Raw genomic sequence first — 6,057 nt, forward strand, 5'->3', positions numbered from 1 at the left:
CCTGGCACGGGAGCTGTAGTTGTTAGGAGGGAGTGTGATGAGAGGACTAGGCGTGGCCCTCAGCACTGCATCTCATGTCACTCACTGCCCGCCCTGGGCGGTGATGTGTGGTGGGGGGTGGCTCCTCAGCACTGGATGGGGCCTCAGGTGCTGCTTCCTCAGGTGCAGGAAGGGAGCAGCTTGGCTGGGGCTCCAGGCCTTACAGGTGGCATAAGTGTACCCCACATCCCTCCTGACCCCAAGGCCTCACAGCCTTCCCCCTCGGGGGTTGTTGGTTTGTTGAGTGTTTACAGGAAAGCTATTGCATTTTAGATGAATCAGTGTTGTGTGGGCAGAGGAGGATGAAATTTCACATGAACTCCTGACAACAGAGCAGGAGTCTGAAACTCTGGACATGAGGCCTGGATTGGGGGGTTCGCCTGCCAAATCTGTGATCAGGGGGAGATCACCACTGGAGTCTAGAGAAAGACTTTTTCTATTGAGATCAACTAACCTACAAAAAGAAAAATCATTAGAGGGCCTTATTCATGTTTAAAACAGTTTCATTTTGGTGTATGTTTTTGAAATGTATAAAAATCTTAATCTATTTTTTAAAATTATGAGCTAGAATATAAAAGTTATAAATACAATAAATTTAAAACACACACACACAAATTTCCCATGTGTGAAAGGTTTATGAAAAAAGGAATCAAAGAAGAAAAGGCCAATAGGGTGGAGTGAGAGCTGGGGAGAGCCCTCCAGAGATGGAGAAGGCAGGTTGTGGAGAGGCACAGGAGTTGAGGGAAGGTGGCCCAGGTACACCAGCAGCTCTTGAGACATGCTCCTATTTCTTAACTTATCCCGAAGCCCAAGTGCCTGCTATAAGTGCCTCACAGAGTTAATTAGCTGAGTAATGTTTGTTTATAGCTCTTCCATGTCTCTTTCACCTTAAAATTTCAGAGGTTCTATTCTGGGTCAGGTGCCTGTCCTAGCACTCCAAGGCCTGCAGTGTAACATCCCAGGTTCTAAAACACTGACATGTTATATTGGCCCAGAGACACGGAATGGAAGCTGGGTTGTACACTAGATGGAAGCTTCCTGAGGTGGGGACCGAGCCTGTTTTTACTCACCTGGCTCTCTGCCTGGTACCTGGCAGACACTCAATAAATATTTGTCTAATGAATGAATGGTTTGGCTGGGTGGTATCCTGCCCCTTGCTTAGTAAGAAACTCATCCTTTCCATGGCCTTAGAATGAGAGGAGGGGCCTGGTGCTCCATTCCTGCTTGGTCATGAGCACTCCTGGACAGGAAATTGTCCCTTCTCTCATGTCAACAGAGTGAATAATGACTTCCACATGAGGCAAGAGCACAGACCTGCCCATACCTTGATCTTGACATGGTAATTAGTGCTGAACTCTGAAGCATGTGTCATCCCTGCCTCTTGCCACCTGTCCCACAACCTGCTTCAGGGCTTTTGCCTGAATTGAGACTCACCTCCACCCCCTCGCCTCCTCCACCCCTTGTCAGCTGCCTCTTCTCCTCTAAGACGCTGTCATCGAGTGCTATTCTAGTGGAAGGAAAAGGAAGCGTAGTGACTGAACCCTTCTTTCCTGGAGTTAAAGTAGGAAGGGAAAGGCTGAGACCCAAATGGAAAGCCCAAGACTAGATCTTCTCTTTCAGGCAAGGCGTGATCCAGGGACTCTCTCATGCTCCCCTTGCCTGCACTTCCTCTGCAGAGAGGACGTATTGCAGGAGGTGGCAAAGAGCACTGCCTCTGGGCTCGATTCCCAGTGTGACCTGGGGGCAGTTCCTTAACCGATTTCTGCCTCAATTTTCTCATTTGTAACATGAGGATAATGAAAGTACCTGCTTCATAGGGCTTGAGGGATGAATAAAAATGTTCTATTTATAAAGTGCTTTGAACAGTCTGACACGAGGGCTATGTTCTATGAGCCTGAAGTTTATACAAGTTGATTCAAAATTAGGTACAAAAGAAAATATTTATTGAGAATGATTTTTTAAAATCACACAAAAATACAAATTTTAAAAGGCTGACAAATGCCAAAAAAATCACAGAAAAATTTTAAATACTGTGATATTTGTGTTAATCAAATGCTAGGTGCACCTCTTTCCCTTTCCCTTCATCAATTGCTTGCACACTCCTTTATTAGACAGCAATTTTGTAATATTTTCTTTAGTGTAAAATAGATAGCAATCTCTCCTTTGGTCTGATTGAAATTTTAAAAAAATAATTGATAGTTAATAATAGTTTATAGTTTCTTCCTGCTTTACAACTCTTCATTAGTGCTATCATAAAATTTTAGGATTGTTGGCTATGTAACAAATCATCCCAAATGCAATGTCATAAAACAGCAACCACTCTATTGGGCTCACAGATTCTGCCGCTGGGGCTGTAATCATCCAAAGGCTCATTCATCCACGTCTGCAACCTGGGCTGGGCCAGACTGGAGACTGGGGCGGCCGACGCCAGCGCCGCCTAGTGGCCTGACCGTGTGGCTTGGCTTGCCCACAGGTTGGCAGCCTCGGGGAGCTGGACGTCGTACCTGGTGGCTCAGGGCTCTGAGCGGGAGTGTCCCTGCTACTGAGGAGAAACTTCATTGCCTTATAATCTAATCTAGGGAGTCAAGCAGTACCAATTTCCTCACATCTTATAAGTTTGGAGACAATCACAGCCCACCGGCTTCAAGAGGACCGGGTGGGGGTGGCAGGAAGAGTGCGGACAGGAGACATTGTTGCAATCATGTTTGGAAAATAAAATCTGCAACAACCTCTATGAAGTTTCTTTCACATATGAGCTATTATATATGTAGGTGTGCTAGTTACTTGTTTTACAGGAATTATAAATTCTATTTCTTGAAGTTACCAACGAATAAAGAAGAAAATGCATTCAAAGCATGACTGAAAACATCCTTCTTGAGAGAGAACTTCTGTTTTGATGAGATGTCAATGAAAACGAGATCGTCCATGTACAATTTTGTGTCTGATTGGATGAATTTTCCACAGACTAGTTTCTGGCTCTGTATATTTCAGAACTTGTTTCTCTTCCTCCACCCAATTTTGGCACCAAAGGACACATTCACAGCACATTACAGCCTCTGCCTTGTACCTTTGTGTCACAATTCCAGATGAGTTGGCACAGTGGGTGGCAGGAGTATTTTTGGAAACTATCCCTAAACCACACATCTAGCAATAACTTCATTGTTCTGTACATGAAACTGACTGCAAACCAGTCAATATATCCCACTAAACTGAAATTAAATGTATCTCTAATTCAACTTCTCCTTAACCTGATCCTAAAAATAGCCACAACCACATCAGTGTTAACAGAGATGTAGGAATGGGAAGACAGCAGTTTTAATCAGTTATGGGTAAAATAGCTTACTTTGGCAAATGTTACTAAAACATATGATCACAAGAACCTATTGCTAGAGCTCCCCTCAGAGTCTTGGAAGGACACATGCAAGAGGAAGACCCATCTTCACACTAAAGCCACCCCTGCCTGGCACATAGTTAGTACTGCATGTGTGTTAACTATTGGCTCCGTTTTCTCACAGGTTTTCCTCTGTAGTGGCAGGGTGGCTGCATTCAGCAGTTCCAGCTTCATATCCTCCCAGGTTCTGGTCCAGCAGACAAGACGAAGTGTCTCTTCCAGAACTTTGTTTACCAGCCTCAGTCACATGCTGCATTCTTGCAGCTGGAGGTAGAGTCAGTACCACCCAAACCAGGGGAGCAGAGGGTGGGGGAAAGGCTGGCTCCCCAGAGAAATTTGGGGAAATTAAAGAAGCTATGAATGCCAAATGAAAAAAAAAATAGATGTTCATTTACTGTGAATATGGAGCAAGCTTTGAGAAGAGAGGGTGGCATGACAGAAAATAGGGGTACCCATGACCTCCTGTGGCTTGACAGCTTGGGGCAGGTCTGCTCTGATGGGCCCTACCAGCATATAGGATCCCATAGGCCTGGTGATTAACATGTGGCCTCAGCCCAGGGCAGCCGTGCCTGCCAGCCTTGTCCCAGACTGACCACCTCCAGATCGCCTCCGCCTGTCTTCTGTCTTCCTGTCCTGACCTTTACCTTCTTGGCCTACTCCCTATTCACAGCCCTTGGGATTTCAGGGCGGGGAGACCTTCAGGACTTAAGTCTGAGGCCAGCGACTGTGCTTCCCTGCTCCTGGTCCCTCCCCTTCCCACTTGGGTCTCAAAAGAGTAAAATCCTAAGTGTGGGTACATAATTCTTGGGAAACTGCTATGGGAGGGTCCTAAATATTTCCCCTCATCCATTCAGAACCCTATCTATGGTCCTCCTATGATGGGAGTAGCCAAGTGTTGTATTGAGCAGTAGTTTTCAATCTTTTTGCAGTCATAAGACTCTTTTTGGGAGTCTATGAAAGCTGTAGACCTGAACTCTGCAGTAAGGTAGCCTCTAGCCACATGTGGCTACTGGACACTTGAAATGTAGCTAGTCTGAATTGAGATACACTGTAAGTATAAAACACACAGTGGATTTTTAAGACTGCCTATTTAAAAAATGTTAAATATCTCCTTAATAATTATATATGGTAAAAAAGAAAAAGAAAAAAAGAATTATGTATGTTGATTACATGTTGAATTGATAATACCTTGGATTATTGGGTTAAATAAAATTTTAAAATGAATCTTACCTGCATTGTTTTACTTCTTTTAGTGCGACTACTGGAAAGTTGAGTGTGACACTCACATACACATGAACATTCACATAATTGAATGGGAAATTCTTCTAATTGACATGAACCAATGTCATGTCCCATGACATTCACATACACATGAACCCACGTAATTTTGTATTCAATTTCAGGGACTGTTGGAAGTACCATCAGTTCCATTTATGAGCCCTAGCCCCAAATTAAGAATCTCTTGAGTCAGGAATTTCATGGTTTTCACCAGGCCCAGTGTCTACCACACTATCACTGCACAGATGGGAAACTGAGGCCTAGTCCTCCTCCCTGTACAGCCAGCTGTCCTCAGGGGGGTTGGGGGTGCCTGGCCCTCCTACACTGGTATGGGGAGCTGGGGCTGGGGTCACCTCACAGAGCATGTTGCTGCAGTTCCAGGTAGAGCCTGCATCCTTCGGGGAGAAAGTGTTAATTCACTCCATAGGGGGATGTATTTTCACAGGACTACTGAGGTCCCGGGATTGTTCTGGGACCAGCCTAGGCCATGGAGGCCACCAAGGGCCAGGGAAGTTCTCCTGGGTAGGTGGCAGGCCAGGCTGAACCTGAGCTGCGGAGGGGAGTACGGGCTTTCAGTCCAGAGAGTATAATCCCAGGCCCCGCCTCTCACCAGCTGGGCAACTTTCTACATGGCTTCAGCTATGACCCACTCAGAATAAGTTGTTCTTTGTAGTTTTCCACATTTCACACTTACTTTTTCATTCAATTTTACATATGGTTCATGTCAATTAGAAGAATTTCCCATTCAATTTATTTTGACTTGTTCATATACCATTATTAATTTTCAGTTTGGGCCGATTTTGTAATAATACATTTTAGATCCATTTGTAATCATTTAACGCTAATTCCATTTCATTTGCCTAGAAAATCAAATCATTACTATGCAATGAAACAATAAATTGATAGTAAGAGGACTGAATTCATGTTATTTTAGGACAGTATTTAATAGTAATGTGCACACTGAAGAATTTAAACAGATAGGCAGCTTCACAAAGCTTTTTTCTACAGTTTTCATGACATAAGAGTTTCCTGATTGGTCTCTTTTATCCCTTTTTTTTTTTTTTTTTGGCAGCTGGCCAGTTACGGGGATCCGAACTCTTGACCTTGGTGTTATCGACGCCAGGCTCTAACCAACTGAGCTAACTGACCAGCTTTTACCTTTTACCTTCCTTACAAAGTCTGCCGTTCAATTCTTTTTTTTTTTTTTTTTTTGGTGGCTGTCCAGTGTATGGATTTGAAGGCTAGACTTCGTTGTTATAACACTGTAACCAACTGAGCTAACCAGCCTGCCATTCAATTCTAACAGAAATTCCCTAAACTAGGACCAGCTGAACTGAGAGTGGAGTTGA

The sequence above is a fragment of the Galeopterus variegatus genome, unplaced genomic scaffold (genome assembly GCF_000696425.1).
Source record: "Galeopterus variegatus unplaced genomic scaffold, G_variegatus-3.0.2 Scaffold119, whole genome shotgun sequence".
Taxonomy (NCBI): Eukaryota; Metazoa; Chordata; class Mammalia; order Dermoptera; family Cynocephalidae; genus Galeopterus; species Galeopterus variegatus.